The 23,800-nt window shown below is 46.6% G+C and overlaps 1 protein-coding gene across 2 annotated transcripts in view; it reads right to left on the bottom strand.

Annotated features, from left to right (window-relative positions):
- Positions 1-17,579, bottom strand: part of PIK3CB (phosphatidylinositol-4,5-bisphosphate 3-kinase catalytic subunit beta) — a 90,037-nt gene extending 72,458 nt beyond the window's left edge. Inside the window, exon 1 of one of the 2 annotated variants that reach the window (XM_033068581.1) lies at positions 17,511-17,579. The gene's annotated coding sequence lies outside the window, so the exon portion shown is untranslated. The remainder of the gene's footprint in view (positions 1-17,510) is intronic. The other variant, XM_033068583.2, reaches the window with a different exon arrangement.
- Between the last annotated feature and the right edge of the window lie 6,221 nt (positions 17,580-23,800).

Below are 23,800 nucleotides of genomic sequence, written 5' to 3'. Positions count from 1 at the left end.
AGTATAACGAAAGGGTTTTGTCTAAAGAGGCTGGATCTGAGTCATGTCTTTGCATGTGAAACAGCTGTACACCTAGGGCACATCCTTGGTTGCTTGAAAATGTGTAATTTTCAGGTTTTTGTGTTAACACTCTTTGAATCCTGTGTCACTGCAGCAAACAGAAGAAAGAAACTAAGTTGTCTCTGTATTTGCAAACATCACAGAACCATGGCAGCAAACAGACATTTAAAAAAGGCAAGTGGAAATGCCATGGTAAGGATGTTTGGCCTGAAGCAGAAAAAGCCATTCTGAAAAAAAACCTGAAGTTATTAAATGTAAAGGACAATGATCCAGAACACAGTATAATACTGGGCGGGAGATTATTAGAAAGAATCTATTAGAAAATTTTAACACTTAGAGCAACTTGCTACTCTCTGATACTGTGATACAATGGCAACATCTTCAAACCAAATGAGTTTTGGGCAGTTAATGCACAGGAATGTTTTCTGGTGAATACAGAATGACGAGAATCTCTCATCAGTAATTCTTTTCATTATAAAAAAAAAGGTTATATTCAAAACTGTGTGAGCTATAGTAGAGAGAATAATGGTCACTTTACACTGCATGGTCATCCCTTTGTCTGCTTGCTGCCTAATGCTGTTCAAATAAAAGGCTTTAGAACATCTTGTATATGACAAATAACATGTCACTCTCCTTAGCAGCCCCTAGAGGAAAGCCAGTTTGCATTATAACATTCAAAAAATAGCTTATCTGTTAACAAAACTTTCATCTGCCCTTTGAAGGCCCTCCTTCATCTTGACTAGAAAAAATATGTCTCCTGTTGCCTAAAGTAGCAGGTTGTTACCACTTGGAAGATAGAATTGTTAGTCACTGAAATTTAAAAAGTCTTAATAAACACTATTTCAAGCCATGTGTTTAGTACAATAGATCCCAAGAATCAGGTTTAACTGTCAAAGTCTATATTCAATCTCCTGTAGGGAAACACAGAGATTCCCAATTATTTCATGCCCTAGGTTAAAGTACTACAGCACATACAAATGGTATGACAAAGTGGATAAGGTATGCGGGTAGCATGGTCCTCTACCAGCCTCAGATGTACAGGGAACAAAACAGAGAGTACAATGGAACTGATAAAGAGCCCTGATATCTTAGGCCTGATTGAGCAGAAACTGTGGGAGAGACAGACACAGATAAATGCTTCCTGGGCAAGAAGTGACCAAGAAACGCGTTGTGAAACTTTTTGATAAGATAATGTTACCAGATGACGTGATGTCATGAAGAATGTGTAACCAATGGGAAATTGTTACCAAAATTAGAACCCTATATTGGTGCCATACATGTAAAACCCCATATAAACGCTTTGTATACTCAATAAAATTGGCTTCTGATCCAACCTGGGATGCCCCCCTCTCTCCATCACTGATAAATTGATCAGTAAAAGTTGCCTCCTGGACCTCGCCCGTGTGTGCAGCTGTGTGTGAAATCCAAGCTGGCACTGCTGGCAGGGGCTCTCGGGGTGTGTGGAGAAGTGCTAATGGCACAGTGAAGGACACCGTGTGACACCCACCTGCCTGCTGTGAGCAGGCAGACCCCCAGAGGTGCCCTGGGCAGTGCTCTGCTCCCTGTGCCTGTGCTGGCTCCAGCCTGGGTGTGCAGAACCCAGAGCTTCCCTTTGTGTCTCACAGGGGAGGCAGCAGCAGCCCCGAGTGATGTTCAGTACCAGACTGCAAATGCACACATCAGACAAAACGGATGCTGGGCTTGGTAATGAAGCAACAGCCTGCAGCAAGAACCAGCAGCTTTAACAGTGCTTTGCTAAATCAAGTTATTTAACATGAGTAAGATTCAGCAGGGAAGTTATCTGAGAACCTAGAGCGTATATACAGGAACCAGAGAGGCAAATCCTTCTGCCAGCTACAGGAGCCCTCAAATCCAGCTCCAGCAGCCCAGGCAACATCCTGGCTCTTCATTGTTCTGTTCCTTCTCCTGAATTCTGTGTCTGAGGCTTCTCATTTTAAAATTTTAAACCTAACTTAAATGACACAGAGCCACTTGAGATACAAGGCCTCTTCCTCAACCTCCCTGACCTCCGAGGCTGCTGTGCCACACCAGAATCACCAGCGTGTCAGCTGATGCACCCATCAGGGCAGACACAGCCCTGCTGTGAACTGCTGGGCTCAGCTCTTTCTGCTTTTTCCCGCTCGGAGAAGCTGTGTGAGCAGGTGAGCAGCAGCAGGTCCGAGCTGGAGGGAGGCCTGACCGCACCAAGGCTCTCCTTCTGCAGCACTGGTTGTGTTGGTGATCCCACACAGCTTCCCTGGGGCTCTCCAAACCTGGTCCTGGCTGGGGAACTGCACTGAGGCTGCAGCTGTGCCAGGGAGGGCTGGGAGCTGAACCCCCCACCCCACTAAGGAAATCCACAGCCAGAAGACACGTGGACCTATTGCTTCCAAAGCACAGACACCCCGTGGGCAGCAGCTCCTAGGCAGGCACTTCTAAATGGTGCCATTTTGGTCAGTTCATGCAAATTCTATTGTAATAAAGCAGCAAATTTTTAATAGCACTAATCTATAGACAAACTGACTGAAAATACTTATTGTCACTAATTCCATACCATAGCCAATGTATCTTTTTCTGCACCCGTTCTGCTTTCTAGGTGTGGTCACACTTTGCAAGACAGCTTTTTCGTGAGGTATATGGACCTCCATCTGCGTCAGCAAGTGAAGATAAAAAAATCCCAAAAAAACTACTCAGAAGTAGGAAGAGTAAGGCCTTTACAGCAATCAACAGAATTCTGAAGTGGCCAACTGACTTTCCGGCTACATTCCCCCTTTATATAGAAATAACTCTATGTAGTCTTTCATTTTTCCAGTTTACTAACACAGACTTTGTAAAAACAGTTCCACCAATACAAAACAAATTCTTTCATCCAAAAGGCCAATTCCTACTAGAACAGGACTTCTGTTGGCATGTAACTTTACATCCCACACAGGCAAGTCTCCCACCAGCTATCATTTCCTCTGCATACTTTATAGGCCTGAACTCATAACCAATATTAACATTTTATTAACATAACTGGATTGTTTAAAATGTCAGTTTTTAGATGAGGCACCAAGTTCCCTTGTGTTATCTCTACTGACTTTTCTAATCAAATACAAAGATCCCATGACACATTTTGACAAAAAGTAGGGCACAGCCAGCTTATTTATTCTTTTACTAAAAATAGGCTTCAATGTCCAGCAGGTTGTAATGTGTGAGACAGCACTTCAAGTGTAACAGCTGCTCCTCCTGCCTCCATACATCTGTGTTACCAGCCCCTCTTTGCAATCTGCTAATTACCAAACTCAAACATCAGCCTTCACAAGGAGTTCCCTTTTGCTGAAATGCTTACTATGATTAGGCCAACCAGCAATTGAAAAAGCAATAAAATATCTTCTCATCTTTACAGGAGGAGTTTCTGACACCTTTCCAAGCACAGCACAGCATGTTTTACATCTCTTGGGTTAATGGCATATTACTATTCTCAGCCAGAGGCAAAGACTAGAGAGAGATTCATTACAGGAAATCCGTCTCTGTTTCAGCCTCTTTGCATATTTATTTTCTAGCTGGCCTTTTTGTTAAGGCAATTCTGATAACAGAGCAGATGTGACAACTGTGAAAACCAGTAATGATCGGGAATACTACTGAGGCTGTCACACTTTTTAATGACTATGGATATGTATTATTTCAGAATTTCACCTTGAGGAGACTTTCAACTGATGTTTTGTCAAGTTTTCTTAGAGGAGATCATTGTCCAGCCATCGTGGTATAAGTCATGGTTAGTAAGACTTCGTTTTGTCAGAACTGCCACAACTGAGAAAACAGAGTCTTTATCCCTCCAAGTACACAGATGTAGTTATCCTTTGGGTCAAACACATTTCCTGACCTGCAGTGCACAGTGGCAGAATTTGGCCATGTGACTTTGCAAACCATGAAAGTCTTGCTCCAACCCAAATCTTTCTTTACCTTGCACAAGTTACACATGATGTGCAAACCAAAGAAAGAGATAAAAGCAAATGTGATATATTGCTGCTACCACAAGACACAGGTACTGCATTAACATTTCACTAGCCCATGGAAAACATGGTCAAAAAAAATAATTTCATTGCTTATCACGACAATACCTACATAGTAGGGCAAACTAAAAAAGTTGTCATGAAATTTAAAAAATCCCTAAGCACTAGAAAAATTACAAATACTACACGCATCATCATTCCTCAAAAATACCAGTTCTAGATACAAATTTTGAATCTCTAGCTAAAATCTCAGATTCTAACTTCTTCCCTCTGGTGACTGTGTTGTAATTTTAATGCTACTGATGAGTTTCTATTCTTATAAGGACTACCAATAATACATATATATAGCGGATAGACTTTCAAAAGGCATTTACAGATGTCTTATTAATGATGCTTCAAGTCTAGTACTAATGCATGTACAACTAATTTCAATGTTTACTTTTCTACAAAAATAAATCAGTGCAAACAGAGGCATAAGCACACACTGAAATCAGTGAGAAGCAAGAATGTTCAGTTCCCTGCTGCAGCAGACAGAAATAATTTCATCCCAAAGTTCTACTAAACTTCTTATAATCCAGAGCCATGAGTCCCATCCTTGGAAAAAAAGGCACATTTCAGAGCAGTGTTATTAACAGGCATTGCACAAACAATGCAGGAGAGATTCCTGGAATACTCCTAAAATGCCAGTACATTTTTTGAAGCATTGCTCTGACAGCCTTTCATTGCTAGACAATCCAGTCATCCTGAATCAGGAAGACTCATGTTATTTCTAGGAATTATATTTTAGACAGTTTCTTTGAGCACAGATGCATCACCCTAATTTTTAGTCTACAAGAGCTAAAAATACTAAGTCTGGCAAGATGCCATCACGAAAGAAAAGAAACTGTTGCAGTGTAAGAGTACAAGTATTATTAATCCTTTCAAAACTAGAAATTAAGCCTGCCTTACTATTTCGGAAACTCCGGGCTGAATGTCTTTTTACAAAGTTTCCTGGTATTGATTAACCAAATCAAAAACTCTGTGTGTCACCCACTCTGCCTAGCAGCCTATCACAACATGTTGAAAGTTTCATTTGTATGACTCATACGCCCTTAGATTAAACAACTATGCAGATGATGCCAAGTCTTTGTTTATCACAGCTTTGTCAGCAAAACAGAATCATCCAGCAGGTGAATCATGAAACTACTGTCTGTGTGGATGAGGGAAGCAGAGATGCCAGCTGAACTTCACGCTTCCCAATTTATTTCTCCTTCTCCTCTCCTTCACCATGTGACTGCAGCCCTGTTCACGTAAGCAGAACTCTCCCTGCCTTTTCCCCAACAGAAAGGCACAGCTCACTTGGCTGCAGTTCATAAAGCTCTTTAGGCACACCGGGAGAACTGCAGCTTAAGTGGCTTGCCCAGGAGAGTGCACTTGCTGCCTCCCTCTGAGTGGAAAGTGGGGTTTATTTCCAGGAAGAGAAGTGAATCCATTTCAGTGGCTCCAGCATTCAGTGGAGCTGCCCTGCCTGGAGAGGGCTCACAGGGGGCTTTCGTTGCAATTCTATTCCACTCTGGAGAAAGACTGACGGGGTGGCAGTGCTCAGAGAAGGAGTAGCCATCTGGACAAGGTTAGGTCACCTTCCCAAGAGAGCACATTCCAGCAGCTCATAAAAATGTGGCTCAAGAACACTTTTTCTATTCCTGGAATGTATCTCATTGCCAAAGAAGGTAGCTACAACCAGGAAGATATTCCATGGGGAGCAAACAAATTCTCCTGCCAAAGCCATTCCTCCCTGCTCCACCCCAGCTGATATTACACAAGTTGAATAATGCATGTCAAGGTATTAAGTAACATGTAAACACTTCCAGTAAATGTTTCTGCAAGCCTTGCCTTAACTGGTATTGCTTCCCCCTGTGATAATGGAAAAACATCTTCCTCCATTCTTCTGTACCTAAAGCCTACTATTAATGAGGCACATCCCACCAAATGTTGGCTGGTAATCTTCCTCTTGCCCCATCTCCAAGGTAGACTTTAAACCTCTTGAAAACTCAGAGATGGCCTTCTCTGAAAGCCTCCGATTGGCCTTGCAGCCCATGCAGTGGGGAAAGCTAATGTAGGAGTATTACAGTTCTGGTAATACTCTAAAGAACAGATGACAAATGCCAATGGAAGCAAGTTGAGGGTTTTATCCTCCCACCAAGGATGTTTTAGATGAGCCTTGTCTTCTTATCATGCATTGCCCAACAGTGTTCCCCACCCCAATTTTGAGAATATGTGTTTTCACATCTTTTCCCAAAGGGAGCCACAGTTCTTTTCAATCTGCTAGAGGAAATCTCCTTGGAATTTAGTGTCACTTTAGGCATGCCCACTGCTTGCACAGCATATGCCAGTAAATCCTTCTGCTTTACTGCCTGGGACACTCCACAGCAGGGACAAAGGCAGTTCTGAGCCAACTGAGCAAAAGGGGACACGGTTAATCACATCACCGGGATAAAGATGGGCTCTTGAATCACCTCCTTGAAAGTGAGAATCATTAGTCCCAAGGAAGAACTGCCCAAGGAAATTTCTGGGATATTCCACTGGCATTGGTACTTTTGTGAGAGTTTTCCGTTGGAGAGACTGACCTAGGGTCAAGTATCCAAGGAACTCCCAGGGAACACTACTGAATTCCACTCTGAAAAACGCCTGGGCAATAAGTTTAAGAGTTGTTAAGTAAGAAGGTAACCCCACGCATTTTCTGTAACTTTTTCTAAGTATAAATTATTTCATTTAATGTCTATTAACTGCACAGGGCTGAGAGCTGTGGATTGAGTTGGATTGTTTCCTTTCCATAATTGTTTTCCTGGCAATTGATTGCAGCCCAGCTGATGGTGTTACACCAGCAGCACTAAACACTCCTTAGATCCAAAGGTCTCAGTCACTGCAATTGGTAAGAAATATGTTCCTGTTCGGGCAATAAATGGACAGCAGAAATACCAGTGAACAACCTCCTCCAAGACTTCTTTGCCCCCTGCTTCCATCAGCAGCCTTTTGTGCCTGATCTCCCACGTCTGGAAGAGAATACTGGGAATATCACAGCTGCCAGCAGCAAGGCTTCCCACCTCTGTCTGACAGCACAACATCAGCATCAGTGACTGTTCAAACACCACAAAGCACAGGGGAACTGAAATTGCATCCCCTATGGCAGAAGCAGGTCACAATTACGTGACAACTGTTGTGCACATCTCAGGAACTGATACAGGCTTATTTTTTTGTCTGGACTGATGAGGACAGGCACAAAGCAAAACCCATGCCAGAAGGAGTCTGTCCTGCTCAGATTGTTCAGGAGATGGTTAATGACTGCAATACAGCTATCACAGAAATGCCAGTGCTCAGTAAGGAGTGTTTTGAAGAAGGGCTTCCAAATGCTACTCCCAGCTGCTTTTAGTTCCCCTACAGAAGAACTATTGGAAGACCAAACCATCCAGAAACACCTTTGGAGAAAGCTTTGGCCAGCCATTGCTGCTTTCTTAAGAAAGGGTAACTGCAGCCTTAATTCTTCTTTATTCTGTGAAATAACCTTTTTTTTAAATGAAAGACTAATAAAACTACTGATTTCCAGAGTTCTAAAAATGTTAGGGCTAAGTGAACTCTCACAAAGACCATGGTATCTAGACTTCTCAAAACCTGAAAAGTTCACCTTTTCATAAAAGCTATTTATTTTTCATCCAGGGCATGAAGGGCACTAAAGCTCAGGTATAAATTCCTGGTTCAGAGAGGAATGTGATGACAGCAAAAGAAGCACATTTGCATTGTCCTTTTTCCCCTCCCCCCACCCACCCACCACCTGCAAAGCAGAATTGTGCTGCCCAGCTCATGCCTGGATCCCTCTCCACAGGACAGGGAAGAGGGACAGGGGAACAGGCAGGCACCTGCCACAGCCTCCACAGCAGCAGTATGTAGGATAAAGCAGGACACACAGAGCCAGGAGAGGCTTTCCTGAGGGGGCTCCTTGCTGTGAATATTGCACACACATACAGATGTATATAACCCACACCTCCTGCAACTCCACAGCAGTTTGGCTTTCTAGCTCTGAATATATGCGAGAAATGCCAGAGCTCAGCCTGTCACACACCATAAGCTTGTGGCTATGAAGCAGGAAGGCCAAGACTGGATGGTAATGACAGTCTGTACACATTTGGCATATGGAAATGTTTACATACCTGACTGCACACAGGCCTGTATCCTTATTGCTGTGTGCTCACTCACAGAGCTTGGAGCAGAGCATTTCAGCAAACCTGTTTCAGCTGCAGTGATTCACCCATGCCTCACATTGCAGAGAGCTGCTAAAGCAGAGCTGTGATGTAAGGGTGCAACACAAATCCTTTCTAGCCTTTCTAGTGCCCCCACACAATGGACAACCACACTGAATCATTGAAACTTCAAGTACATCCTTTCTTAGTGTCATTAAACTATATTTAGAATTCCTTTTGCCAAGTACAATTTTCGGTTACAGTGACTCAGTTATGGTGGAGACTAGAGAGGTGTTTCAAAACAGAAAAAAAAAGTATGAAGTATCAGCTCTCAAGCACTTTTGTTCACAAGCACTGTTAGCAACAGAGCAAGTCCCTGGAGCAGTCACAATACAGGGAAAGAAATCTCTATATCCCAGTGAAAAAGTCTCAATTCATAAAATAGCACCTGTAAACTTCCAAACCATCCTATGCTAATTCCTTCATATAATAGATCCAAAATAACCTCTTAAAACACTATAAACATTATTTTTTTCCTTTGATAATTTAACCTAAAGATGTTTATTCAACCTTTAAATCTTGACTCCTTTGCTACATAGTCCTCTGAGAAAAAGTCTGAATAAAGAGAGATGCATACTTCACCTCTTTTAATCTCAGTCACATCTTAAACTACCATTATCACAGATATATGTTAAAAAGAAATGCACACAGATTTGAAAAACAAGATCCTGTTACAGCATGTCAGGTTTTGTATCAAAGAACATGCCATTACACTTTGCGGCTTAATAATTTTCAAATCTAAGAATTGATGATGCTCAACTAAATTATCCATAAATTTGCCTTGAAAAGAACAAGATTTTGTTTTGCTGTTTTCTCTCCTCCCACAACAACAGCTGGGGGAACAGTCATGCAGTTCTATAGTGGCTTGGCCATATGAACTCTATTAAAAAACTGATTACTTCAAGTTGTTAAAGATCAGGTGATAACCTCCCTCAAAAGATGAAAAAATGTGAACAGACATAATTAGTATCTGATAGAAGTGGGGCTGTTGCACTGTGTAAACGCTGAATTAGAATGATAATGCAGTGAGGCTTAACAAAAGCAGCTTTGTGTTTCTCCCTGCAGCCGGTAACAGCCCCTGCAGGGGCTGTCTCTTCCAGCAGAGGAACTCTGCAGGAGTGGAACACCGGGTTTTCCACACCCTGCTCAGATGTACCTGGCAAGTCCCTCTACAGCGTGGTCGAAGAGAACAAACCCATGTCCCATGCTACAGATCTTGTCTGGAATAAAGTTGTTAAATAAATCCCTCTGTGCTGACTGACTGACAGCCTGGTAAGGTAACTCTCACCTCCCGAGCACACCTGCCCTGTGCCTGTGGCACTGCCTGCACAAAGCTCAGCTGTCCCCGCACCGCTCCCGCTGCCTCCACCCACAAACAGCTCTGTCCCTGCATTTCGGGCTGAGGCATGTGCTGCTGCAGGTGACACTGCAGTGTCACTCCGGAGCAAACAGCTGCTGAGCACACCTGGGTGGGGCTTTGCCTTCACCAGCGCTGGCACCCAAACACAGCGGGGTCACACCCGATGCTGCTGAAGGCAAAAGCCACAATGAAGGACGGCACGGCACGTTTGTTTAGTGCCTGCTCGCCTCATTCAGGTTCTCTGACAGACACTGAGGCTCTTCATTAGCAACCTGCCTTTTTCATGCCCAGAAAATCACGCTGTGTTTGGCACTCCAGCTCTGCAGCGGCTGATCCCACATACCCTCACCTGTAACCTAACACACACACAAATCCTGCTGAGTCCAACACTCTTTCCAAGCCAGTCTGCCCCCAGCATTGTCAGCTTCTGTACATTTTGCCCTTTTCCAATTAATCCCATCTGTTTATGATGTTTCCATCTAGTTAAATATTATTTTCCAAGGTTTCCAATTAATCTTTTTCCTTTCTTTTTTTTCCCCTATTTGATGTCTAGTTAATGGTACTAAAGGGAAATTTATTAAAGAACTACCTTAGCTCAATCTCTTTCCACATTTTTTTCTCCAAACCGGCTGAGTGTGACCTTTGCAAAGGTATTTAGAAGAGTTGAATTATTTTTCCAATTTTTGTCAGCATGGATTTTGAAATCATTATCAAATTATTTTTGTTACATCAAATTTAAAAAAAAAAAAACGTTCTCTAGCTAAGCTGACATTTTAGTCTAATTCCTTAAAAGTGAATGAGATGAAGTACACAGTGGAAAAAACCCCACAAAAGTCTGGTTTGTGGCCAAAATTCCACCTTGACATAAAACAGAAGGGGAAGAAAAATTAAATCTTTTGAATAGTATTTCCCAAGTGTTCATTAAGAATTGCTTTCTTTCTTAGTCTCAAATCCACAGTAATCTCAAGTCAACAATGGCACATCTGGGTTTGATGAAGTCTGTAGAAAATCTGTTGAGACAACCCCTCATTCTGCTGCCCTGCCATCTCCAGTAGGTTCTGCATCCATGTCACACACACAAATTGTTTATTTCTCACAGCTCACATTAACCTCTGACTGCTCTGTTGGCTCTGGGTGCCAGGGTGGAACGAGGAGACCAGTTCAAATATCTTCTTACAGTTGCTGCTAAATCATAACTGTTTGAAAAGATTAAGTGTGACAGGTCAGAGAGAGGAACAAAGAATTTTATTCATGGAGAATCTTACTAGCCTTCAAAGCAAGTCACATGAGAAATATATGAATACATATGTTTTTATAGCTCATGCCTAAATTAGAAACAAGATCAGAAATCTCAATGTCCCTCATGAACTCCTTCCTGTTTCCCCATGTTCTCCTATTCATTTTGGATGATACACTGTCCCCTTTATTCTTCTTCCTCCTCTTATCCCTCCTTGTTCCATGTCACCCCTCTTTGCACATCCTACTCTGTGACTCTCGTTCACTTGCAAGCGTGTGGTGGATTCAGAGATGCAACACCCCAAGATCTGCCACTCTGGAAATCTGGGAACTGCCAGCTGTGAATTTCCCATCTTGCCTCCCCCAAGGAAGCAAAGTGAATATGAAGTCAGATTCTAACCCCCCTTAACAAGTGGTGCTCAAATACACTTCACAGCAAGGTAAGAAACAAGCAATTTAATATGGTTTGTGACAGAAAAATGGTCACATTAAAAAAATGCAAAATTCCCGAGGAAAAGGGCATTTCCTCACCCTTTGGCTCTGGAACTAGACCAGGGTAAACTAAGTGGGTGAGGCAGAAGTGCTGGACATTTGATCCCCCTTTAAAGAGGAAAGAAAAAGGAAAAGTAAAAAAACGGAAGAGGAAAAAAACAAAAGAGACAGAAAACAATTGAAAACTATTTGCACATGCATCCTTAGGGCCATTCAAACTGGGAAGAAACCACTTCTGCTTGTGGGATTAAGGTCTTGAAGTCAACCAGGAAAATTGTTTTTGGAGATATAGTAAAATACAGATAGTGCCTTTTGATTCAGAGAGAAGAGACAGCAAGAGACAAACTTCTGGCTGGACAAAAAGCTCTTCCTGCAAGAACAACCACCTCTAAAAGAGGTTAAGAGAGCAATAGGAGCTGTTCAGATTTACACTGATGTCACAAAACAGAACTGAAACCAGCCAGTATCTCTAACTGGTACCAATTGCTATACTGGTGGGTCTAAACAAAGTTACAGCCTCAGAAGACTGCAATCTCCCTTCTACACAGAAAAGAAAAATCGTTTCTTTTAGAGGAACTCAAAATTGCTCAACTCTAATTAATCTTCTAAAACAGGAAGTCCCTGCCAGCACAGGTGGAACTATAACACACTGACTGTGCAGCTGGGGAACATGAAAAATGGGATTTCCGTGTTCCTGTCTCACTCACCAAAAACAGAGTTGGTTAAACAGCCAGCTGAAAAATCTGAAAAGAAGAATGCAAGTAAAAAAACCTGAGAGGGGAATTTAGGAAGTCATTAGGTCATTCCTAAGAATATTCCCTACAGTGTCAAGGATGGTTTGAGCCCTTCTGAGGAAGCTGCCATCACTGAGAGCTGAGCTTTAGGGCAAAGGAAACTCATTCGAATCTGGATTTTAGGAACCAAAGTTGGAAGGGCACTCTGCTGCCTTCTGAAAGAGCCCTGTAATGTGCATGGACAAGTCCAGCTTCCCTCAGCCACCCCTTTCTTCTCTGTAATTGCTATGTTTAAATACAGTTTACACTGTTACTCACTGGACCACATCACAAAAGATGAATGTCAGAAGAGACATTTCTTTGCCATTGAAATGTTACTTGAGTTAAAAGGCAAGACAAGAAATAGACATTTCTTTTTGCTATTTACTTGTCTGCAGCATTATAATTGTGGAGGCATGCAGAAAAGAGGGATATAAGCAATTATTTACATTGCTACACATTTCTGTCTGTCTAATTGAAGCCAAAAGACTTAGGGACAGATGGAGATGACACAGGTGCTTGTAGGGTATGTTCTGCACTCTGCTCTGAACACTATGGCTGTAGTTAAGTTCAGCTAAGGATAAACAGTATTTTTCATGGCAGCTTACTTTTTAATTTCATTTTATTTTATTTTATTTTATGAACAACCTGCTCTAGTGGAAATTGTCCCTATCCATGGCTGGGGGTTTGGAACTAGATGATTTCTAAAGGTCTGTAAGGTCCCTTCCATCCCAGACCATTCTGTGATGCTGTGATTGGATGACATCAAGTACCACAAAACTATCTGTATCAGAAGAAACACACAGAGCAGATTTCAGAGAAACTGAAAAAAAAATTGTGCCTCAAATGAAAACAACTAACACAAATAGTAGTACCAAAGCTTTGTTTAGACTAGGGGAAGTCCAGCAAGCCAGTGATAAAGGAACTGTCAGGGTAGGGTACTGAAAGGTGCGTTTTCACCAGAAGGGCAGTGCTCTCAGTATAAAACAGCCTGAGTACTTCCAACCATAGGAAGTGACCCTCAGTCATCTGATGTGCCAGACCAAGTGGGTAACAACCAAAACCAGATGAATTTCCTTTAGCTACAGGTACACCTTCAACATTTGCTCACTGGGGGAAAAGATAAATATACTTAATATTAATAAAAATAACACTGGAGGCCTATGACAATTTTTTTCTTTCCTACATACATACACACATTCTCTCTATTTAGACTATTAGAAGGCTAACTTTTCTCACACATACATTTCAATATAACAAGTATTTGCATTGTTACATTGCTTTCTCATGAATTTATGTTTCATTGCACCATTTCTAAAGGCCACTGAGCCCACAGGACACTGTTGCAGCCATTGTGGTTTTGCACTGCACAGCAAAGGAAGGCATGCTTGGAAATGACCTGAACACATGCAATGGAGGCAGTGACACGAGCAAGATTACTCAGCTGGGCTTTCGTTTCAGCCTGGATGCTATGTTCCAGCAAGAAAGTAACACATATTCTCCAGAAGAGATGTCAGTCAGAACCACAGAACCTCGGCTGCTCACAATTTAATGCTTCCATGTGCATTGCCCACACCATGTCAAAGCTGTGAGTAACCTGACACAGGAGGCTGCAGGTATATCAGAAGGGCAAGCTGGTCTAAGATGTATATGTGCCCTTCACCAGCCTTACAGCCATTCTCAGTCTGACCTCTGTGATTCAGGCTGCTACACTCAATATTGAAGGTAAATGTATAGAGACAGCTGAAAACGATTTTCCTCCTGGCCTATTAGTGAAATGCTTAATTGAAGGAGAATACAAAGATTTATCAGACATGTTCTTCCTCTTAAGATGGATTGGTAAAACACAGAATTTAATGTTAGGCAACTGCAGAACTGAGATAATGTCACGATGTTTTGCTTTCTACCAGATGAAAGGAAAACCCTGGTTGCTGTATTAAGAGGGGAAATTATTTTAAATTAATATCTTAGCTTCCTGGCAAATTACAAGGTTTAGGTCAGCTGTAAAAGGAATTTGTGTCAGCTGGAATAAGGCATCTATATGAAAGATAATAAGAATGAAAACCAACCTCTTAAAAAAGTAGAAGTTATGTTTGTTGAATTTATCATTACCTGTAAGACTGGTTATGTTAATAAGCCTTCATGTTATGCCAAGTAGACTGAAAATAATGAATAGTTCACAACCTTCCCACAGAAGTTTCAGTGCCAATGTTGTTTTGACTGTTGACAATAAATACAAAGTATAATCCTAAATAATCAGGCCTTCAACATAAATTCCTTATATATGAGCAACTTCCATGAATAGTAATAAGAAATCTAACAGTCCAGCATTACCCTGTGAGTTTCTGGATCACAGACTCAGTGGGGAGTTTCAGCCTCACTGCTCACAGCTCTTTAATTAAGTCCACTCTGCTGATGCCCTGGAGAAGCAGATCTGATGAGTGCACCCAGGGCTCCACAGCTGGGCTCTGCTGAGCCACCACAAATGCTCAGGAAGGAGTAAGGGATGAGAACCAGGGTGCTCCCAAAGCCTGGCTGATTGTGCTGTTCAGGAGCTGCTGTTAAATCATGAGGGCTCTTTGTCTCATGTGCAAGCTCTTTCCTCCTCTTCTAAAGTAGCTGTGAAACAATGTTCACCTCAAACCTGCAATAAGGAATGTCTGCAAAGGCACAGCACCGTGGGAGAGGATGGAGAAGAAGAGAAGGAAATGGAGAATAAAGCAAAAGATGGAAGGGAGGAAGGTCAGAAGGTTGTTTACAAGCTTACAAAATCTTTAAAATAAAGTCACACCCCAGAAAGATGCAGGTGGCAAACCGATTTCATTAGAAAAACCACAATGGTTCAGAGACAAGGTATGTTTCTGCCAGGATCCTGTTTCCAGTACTGCTCATACCCAGATGTTGCACAGGAAGGTTCCCGGCCACACTGTTTGACAGACTGTCCTGGGGTCCCTAAACCAGAACACAGACTTTATTGTGATTCCCAAAGGACAAGCCAGAAATAGTTGGCTAAAATTAATTCAACTTAGAGAAACACTACACAAGGAAGAAATAAAATCCACTATTTAGAACATGGCACCCACGGTTATCAAGTTTAGAACGCGCTCATGGCATTTTTCCTTGGAAACAGCACTCGGTGCAGCACATAGCAGTCCTACAGAACTTCCACAGAAAAAAACCCCTCTGATACAGGCCTCGAAAGTGTGAGAAAAGAACCTGGCTGCTCATTGCTCTGTTAGGAACTGGGCAATGGTGTGCAAACAGCACCAACTCCACCAATGTGTGAAAGGACTGCAATATCCACCTGCACCAAGCAGACTTTTGGGGCAAAGCAGAAAGATTTACACATCCACCTACTCTTAGGGAAGACAGTGCCCCAGCAGGATGATGTGGCAGTCAGTGTTTCACTCATGGATGCTGTCAAGGCAAGAAATGGACAAGATTGACTGCATTCATTGCTCATCCCTCCATTAATACTGGATCTTAGGAAGTGCTGCCCCAGGGCTAGTCAAAAAACTCCCTTCATGATGTTTTTCTATTGAAAGTTTTGTCTTTCTACTAGGGAAAAAAAACCAAAAAGCTTTCCATTAAAGGCCCTCACTCTGACTAGTATTTAATTTCTAAAAACACCAAGACCTACTACGTTTTTGTTTTCAACAAAAACTTGCTTTTGAAGTGGTGCCTCACCGGAGCTGTAGTTCAGTTGCCAGAGCACACCTCCCACAAGGTGTGAGATCACTCAAAGGAGAGGTGATGACACCACTGGGGAGATGCAGCCTGCCCAGGGCAGCCAGGCTGCAGCTGAGTCAAAGCTGTCAATCAAAAAGTATTCACGATTTTAGAAATGCTGCTGCAAATGTTGACAAAAGTAATGTGCTTCGCTTTAAATTTCTCTGCAAAATAATGTATTTGGTGATTGTGTCTGTTCCTCATCATTTCTGGGCACTCCTGAAGCTGCCACCCATAAAAGTGGAGCGAGCAGGACACTGGAGGCTCCAACAACACCACTGCCAGACTCCTTTCATGCTTGTGAATTCTTCCCCTCCTCAAGCAACTCAGCTCCAGTATCCGCCAAAAGAGACTGAGCTCCCAGGGAATGCTCTGACAATGTCAAAGATTAACTCACTGATCCTCATGTTACAAAAACTCTTACTGGGACACCGCGTGTAAGCCTTTAATATAGACTCTGATCCGAGGGCAATGGACAACCTTAATAGCAAAACTTGGTGCCTCAGCAGCTGTCTGAGCTCTCTGAAGGGATGTGAAGGTCCGAGAAGCAACCCAAGAGCACACAAGCATTTGCAATCAAAGCTCCACTCTTATCACACCCCTCCCAGTCTGCTCGAGCTTTACCAGACCACTCGTAAACTCCCTCGTTACAATTGCCGGTAAAATACAATAGCCTGAAACTGAAAACACCCCGGTCTACCAAGAACCCACTCTTGAAGGACGAGCTCACTGATAATGCCAAGCCCAGCTCATAGGATGAGACATTGATTGCCTCCGCGCTCTAAGTGAGCAGTTTAATTGGAACAGAAAAACAGGGTGATGAATCACAGCTAAGGAAAGCACCTTGCTGAGGAAGACACACAACATCAATGCTTTACATCATTAAAAAAATTGAGGTTACTCCTTAGGAGAGCACACGTGGAAAACATTTCAGGGAAAAAAAGATTAAATGTTTAATTGGTGAATTCTTGCCATGAACACTCTAAACGGTCTGACACATGCTGGCGGGCAGGAGGTGTCAGCCTCAGACACGCTGCCAGCCACACTTCCCCACTCGTAGCAGCTGCCAGACGTCGCTGAGGTTTGAAAGTTTCCCTTTACTTTCTGGTAAATTAGCCACCGTAGTCACATCTCCTTGGTGGGTTTGATTTTATTTTCTTTTCTTTCTTCTGCTTCCCCTTTTTTTTTTTTCCCTCCTGGTTTCTTTTTGATGCAGTAACATCTGATTTTACTCAATCGTAACCCCTCTTATCTCCTTCCCCACGAAAAGGGAGAGAGACCCCAGAAGCACCTCAGGGAGAAGGGATTCACCTAGGATTGGTTAGCTGTCACTGCAGTAAGACTGGGGAGTTTTTCACAGCGCGAAAAGCGCCAGCAGAGAGAGGGAGGGGACGTGCCCGAGTCCCCGCACCAGGGACAGGCGAGGAGCGCTCAGCGGGGACACCCCGGCCCGGGGCAGAGCCGGGAGCGCTCATCGGGGACACCCCGGCCCGGGAAGAGCCGGTAGCGCCCAGCCGGGACTCCCGCTCCTGGGGAGGGGTCGGGGGAGGTCAGAAAAGAAGCAAAGCAATAACGCGAGCCGCGGTCCTACCCGGCCGTGCCTCCCGCAGCCTCGCACCAACAGGGCGTCCCCGGCTCCGGCAGCCCCAGCCCGCCCCGCCCCGCCCCGGGCCGGCCGCCGCCTCTTCCTCCTCCTGTGGCTCGGGCCGGCCCCGAGCGAGGCACAGGGACACCAGCAGCGTGCTTGGCGCCGGCTGGCCCGGGCCAGTGGGGCTTACTCGCCCCGCTCCCCTCCCGCCGCCGCCCGGGACAGTTCCTCGTCTCCCCGGGCATTGGCACTTCCCGGGGCACCGCTCTCCACCAGCCACTGCCACCGCCAGTGCCACCACCACCTGCTACTGCCACTGCCACTGCACAGCCTGGCACTGCCCCAGAGCCACACTGTACCTTTGGCCCGGGCAGAGGAACAGCCAGCCCCCTCAGTTTACAAGCATAATCTTTTCAGCCATGAGTGCACTTGGTAGTGAGATACTGAGTCACTCCAAATGTTATCCAGCTGTTCCTTCATTTCGTTCTCTGAGGAAAGGTGATTTCTGCAATAAAATCTGCTGGTTTGTTTCATGCCAGTCTCCATTTCCTCAGAGCAGCTGCCTGGAAAGCAGCAGGTAATGTGCGGGGATGCAGGGCCCGGGTCTGCCACAGCCAACCGAGGGCAGTACTTCCTTGCCATCCATCTCCTCCTCCTCCCAGGCAGCTCCCAGCATGGCCTTCAGCCAGCCAGCCACCCACAGGGCCTGCCTTCCTCACAAACATCACACATGACACAGGCTTCCACCTACCACAGAAACTGCCGTGGAAAGCCCTGCTGGCCCCTCAGGCTGACACAGGGCATCCCACAGGCACACCCTGCAACGCCAGGGATACTCTGCCCTGCCTGAGCCAGCCCAGCACTAAGGCACAGAAGAAACCAGCTGCCCACAGCCCACACAGATGTCTGGCTGACCTCCAGCTGAAAAAAAGCCTTCACTCCCATCTGCACTTCAGCAGCACCTTGTGCCAACCTTCCCGAGGTTCAGGCTACTGCTTGGGAGATGTTCTGATAAATCAAAAACTGTAACTTCAGGTGTAATGGTGACAGACATGCAAATCCAGTCATCACCCCTGGCAACGTGTCAGGGTAAAGCACAAAGCCCTGCTCCTGTGGGCTGCAGCTTGGATTTGATGGGGAAGCCAGCAGACATGAGGCAACTAGAAAGTTAAAAAGAGGACAGTGAGCAAACCCCACAGAAAGAGTGGCCTCAACTTCTCAAATAAAGGCAAGCATGGTCTCTAGGAAAAGCCTGAATCCAAAAAATGCCCTAGTAGGAGGCCTGGAACATCCCTCCAGGGCAAGCTGAACCTTGTATTCCTGTTTTAGTGTCTGCCGTAAGCAGCAAGAGTGTTCAGCAGCAGAGGAACTTGAAATCTTGTTTACAATAGGAAGTCTTGTACATTTTAGTATTTGCAAGAAAGGTTTAATGAGAATTTTCAAACCTGCAAAGTTGGAATAGATGCTGAAAGCATGCAACATTATATTTTTGAAGCCTGACATTCTTTTAATGCATGGTATAGCTTGCAATAAACAATAGCAACTCCATATCCTCTCCTACAGCTGTGTTAGCCACAAAGTTCTGAGCAGGGCAGGAAAATCAATGTCACAGAACAAAGGAACCTGAAGAGCCCTCCACCTGGCATTTTCTTTTCCAGGCTCCTCTCTATGCACATGGGTGTGCTTTGGGGATCCACAGTGCCAGATCCTCCCTGCCCCTGTCCTGTGGAATGAGCAGAGCTGTCCCTCCACACTGACACAGAACAAACCCAGGTGGCAGCAGTTCCTTGCCGTTTCTTGCAGGGTGCTGGTTCCCCTCCCCTTGGACAAACATCTGGCCCTGCCAGTTACATCAGCACATTACAACATCACCCTCCCCTGTGGAGGAGTGCTGGGAGCACTCTGTACACACAGCTTCCACCTGGAGTCACAGAAACTAGACCGTCAGAGTTCAGTCACAGTTTTGCCTGGCATAAACCCACACCACAGGAAGAAGCCCCCTTCCCCTGCCCACTCGCAGTGCTCTTTGCACTGCCCCTGCCTTCCCACCACTGCCACCTTCTTTCCCACTGAACATGGGGCATGAGTGAACTTATCCAAGCTAAAACACAGTGGTTGGCTTCTTTTCCCTTTTGTGACTTCTTAAAAACTGCCCTCCTCAAGGAAAAAGGATATGTTCAGTTGATTTTTTTTTTCAAAACAGATAGTTTGGTACTTCTGTACCTAGAAGTTGTAATTTAATACTCTAAATTGAGGGATCTATACAGGCACCTATCCTAACCCTGTATGAATTAATGGCAGATGTGATGAAAACCTAAGCAGCTGAGAAGGAGCAACTAGGAAAAACAGGACCTTAGAAGTGTTTTGCACAAATAACTCTCAGACTGTTGGTGCTTTTTAGTTTATATCTGCATCAGAATTGACAGATTTGGAGACATAGTTCTCCATGACTGATTTTGTCAGCACTTTATCAGTAGCTTTTATGGCATGTGTAGGTTAAACCCTGCTTTGAAAAGACTCTTCCTTTGGACATTCTGATATGACCATCTATGTCAGGGGAGCTAATGAATCGAATTTCAGAGAGCAATGAGCAGCAAGCCATTGCTGGCTCTAATTCCTCACTGAGTGTTCCTGAGATAGTTCCTTAACCCAAATTTCCAATTTCCTCCCACAGAGCTTGGCTAATACTTCAGTTTTTCCATCTTCCACCAGCTCTCTCTGTACAGATGATGCTGTCCAAGTAAGACTGTTCCCCATACACTGAACACAGCTGTGGCACCTAAGCATCTCCTGAAAGGGTAAAAATAGCTACTGAGGTACTGCAGAGACGAATCCCACCTGCTCAGTTTCTTGCCATTGCCATGAAGGAATCTTGTTTTTTATGTCCACTGCCACAGTTGGATTTTTCAGCCTGCAGACAGCTTGTCTGCCCAGCCCAATTCACAGACTCCTGGCCAAGGTTTCATCTCACCTTATCAGTGTATTCAGCATTCTTCAGATCCTGACAACCCATGCCCCTCCCTCACTGCTTCCCAGGATCCCTTTGTATTCTTGTCGTTATCTAGTGCTGCCTTTCATCCTTCTTGCTTTTTCTTTTTACTATCATTTCTCACCACACACCTTGAGAAGGGTGAGTTTCCTGGAAGAAGGCTTATGGAAAAGATCTTGCCTCTCTATCTGAGCCAGCAAGGGAGCCAGGAGCAATTTACATATTTTCTGATAAGCAGTGAGAATGACCCGATGGTCCTGTGAAGTCCACAAGGAATTGGCTTTGTGCTGTTCTGCATTTTCTGCTTGTCTATGCTTGCCCAATTCTAATGAGCTAACAGTATTAAACATATTTTACATGTTGTTATAACATTATTTGGAGGAGAAAGCAGTATCACCGTCTTGAATTTAGTCATTGATGAGATTATACTGGCAACACTTAACATTTAAAATCATGAAAATAACTTTTAGAGTATGATTTTTTTTCTTATTAATTATCAGTTACAGTAATTTCACGACTATAAGGCGCACCCTTTTGACTAAAATTTTCCCCCGAACCCAGAAGTGCGCCTTATAGTCTGGTGCGCCTTATCTGATGGACTAAGTTCAGAAATTTGCAAACCCGGAAGTGAGAGCTGCGAGCCGCGGGGCGAGCCGGCAGGGCCGCGGCTGCTGGGTGGAGGCGGGGACACGGGGCTGCAGCTGCCGGGAGGAGGCGGGGCCAAAGGGCCGGGACTGCCGGGTGCCCATGGGGCCAGGACTGCCAGCTGCCTGCGGGGCCGGGGCTGTTGACTGGAGGCGGGGCCGTGGGACCAGGGCTGCTGGGTGGAGGCGAGGCTGGGGCTGCTGGGTGCCCGCAGGACCAGGGCTGCTGGGTGCCTGCAGGGCCGCGGGACCGGGGCTACTGGGTGCCTGCCTGACCGGGGCTGCTGGGTGCCTGCAGGAATGGGGCTGCTGGGTGCCTGCCCGAACGGGGCTGCTGGGTGCCCACGGGACGGGGGCTTCCAGGTGCCTGCGGGGCCGGGGCTTCTACGTGCCTGCGGGACCGGGGCTGCTGGGTGCCCGCGGGGCTGCGGGACCGGGGCTGCTGGGTGCCTGGAGGACCGGGGCTGCTGGGTGCCCACAGGGCCGCGGGACCGAGGCTGCTGGGTGCCTGCCCGACCGGGGCTGCTGGGTGCCCGCGGGGCTGCGGGACCGGGGCTTCCAAGTGCCTGGAGGACCAGGGCTGCTGGGTGCCCGCGGGGCTGCGGGACCGGGGCTGCTGAGTGCCTGCGGGACCGGGGCTGCTGAGTGCCTGCCGGACCGGGGCTGCTGGGTGCCCACGGGGCCGCGGGACCGGGGCTTCCAGGTGCCTGGAGGACCGGGGCTGCTGGGTGCCCGCGGGGCCGTGGGACCGGGGCTTCCAGGTGCCCGCGGGGCCATGGGATACGGGCTGCTCTGTGGAGGCAAGGCCGGGGCTTCCGGGTGCCCGCAGGGCTGGGGCCACTGGTTGTTCGCGGGACTGGGGCTGCTGGCTGGAGGCGGGGCTGGGCCTTCCGGGTGCCCGCGGGAACGGGGCTGCTGGGTGCCTGCGGGGCCGCGGGACCGGGGCTACTGGGTGCCTGCCTGACCGGGGCTGCTGGGTGCCTGCAGGAATGGGGCTGCTGGGTGCCTGCCCAAACGGGGCTGCTGGGTGCCCGCGGGACGGGGGCTTCCAGGTGCCTGCGGGGCCAGGGCTTCCAGGTGCCTGCGGGACCGGGGCTGCTGGGTGCCCGCGGGGCTGCGGGACCGGGGCTGCTGGGTGCCCACAGGGCCGCGGGACCAGGGCTTCCAGGTGCCTGGAGGACCGGGGCTGCTGGGTGCCTGGAGGACCGGGGCTGCTGGGTGCCCACAGGGCCGCGGGACCGAGGCTGCTGGGTGCCTGCCCGACCCGGGCTGCTGGGTGCCCGCGGGGCTGCGGGACCGGGGCTTCCAAGTGCCTGGAGGACCAGGGCTGCTGGGTGCCCACGGGGCCGCGGGACCGGGGCTTCCAGGTGCCTGGAGGACCGGGGCTGCTGGGTGCCCGCGGGGCCACGGGACCGGGGCTCCCAGGTGCCCGCGGGGCTGGGGCCACTGGTTGTTCGCGGGACTGGGGCTGCTGGCTGGAGGCGGGGCTGGGCCTTCCGGGTGCCCGCGGGAACGGGGCTGCTGGGTGCCCACAGGGCTGCGGCCGCTGGGTGCCTGCAGGACCCGGGCCGCTGGGTGCCTGCGGGGCTGCGAGGCCGGGGCTCCTGGCTGGAGGCGGGGTCGGGGCTGCCGGGTGGAGGCGGGGCCACGGTGCCGCGGCAGCCGGATGGAGGCGGGGCCTCGGCCAGCAAACACGCGGGGGAGCTGGGGGCGGAGCCTCGCTGCAAAAAAAAAAGTGCGCCCTATAGTCCGGTGCGCCTTATCTGATCTACAAAGTTGCGAATTTTGCCGACTCCTGGGGGTGCGCCTTATAGTCCGGTGCGCCTTATGGTCGTGAAATTACTGTAATTTCTGGCTACAGTATTAGGTTACAGCTGCATCTAATTTCTAATATTTGTCATGCAACCATTAGGGCAAAAAATATATTTTATTATATATTATTAATGTAAATTCTTTACTTTTTTTATAAGGACTAAAACTGGGACAGTGTTGAGCTTTTTACAGTTGACATTTTCTTTCCTTAACATAACTTTAAAGATCTGGAGCCTCACAAGGAAACCCCAGAGCAGCCAAGACCCCCTCACAAATACACATGAAGTGTTAAGACTGACACCTTGCAATAGCACCAAGAGCTCTCACTGCCCTGGCACTGTGGGGTTGTTGTGGGAAGGGGGATGCTCAGCATTTTGCTTTTGCTCTGGGGAGAGGATGAGCAGCCCCAAAGTGCCCATTCTCACCCAGTAGCAGCGCTCAGACAGTGAGTAGCCTTGCAGCAAGTGTAGAGAGGAACCCATGGGCTGACCCAGGCCAGCAGAGGGACTGAGGGGTCCGGCTGAGGGGCAGAGCTGCCACCGCTCCCCAGGGCTGCTTTGGGAGCTGCCTGTGCCTAGGACAAGCCCTGGATAAGGAAATGCAGGGGAAAACTTAGACATCACTCTGAAAAATTTCCCTTTCACTAAGTGAGCTTCACACTTCACACTGAGGGGTCCGAATGCAGGAGATTTCTGAGTATTTCGTGCTCTGTAGCTAAGAAATAAGAAAGGCTGGGCTAAGAGGTAACATTACCAGGAGAGAACTGTTTGCATGACCACTTCTGAAAACACAGCTGAAACTCTCCTGGGGGCAGATCCTGAGATTGTAACTGTTTTCACTCAGACCAT

The sequence above is a fragment of the Catharus ustulatus genome, chromosome 10 (genome assembly GCF_009819885.2).
Source record: "Catharus ustulatus isolate bCatUst1 chromosome 10, bCatUst1.pri.v2, whole genome shotgun sequence".
Lineage (NCBI taxonomy): Eukaryota > Metazoa > Chordata > Aves > Passeriformes > Turdidae > Catharus > Catharus ustulatus.
The sequence above is the reverse complement of the archived record's forward strand: the minus strand, read 5'-3'. Positions and strand labels throughout refer to the sequence as shown.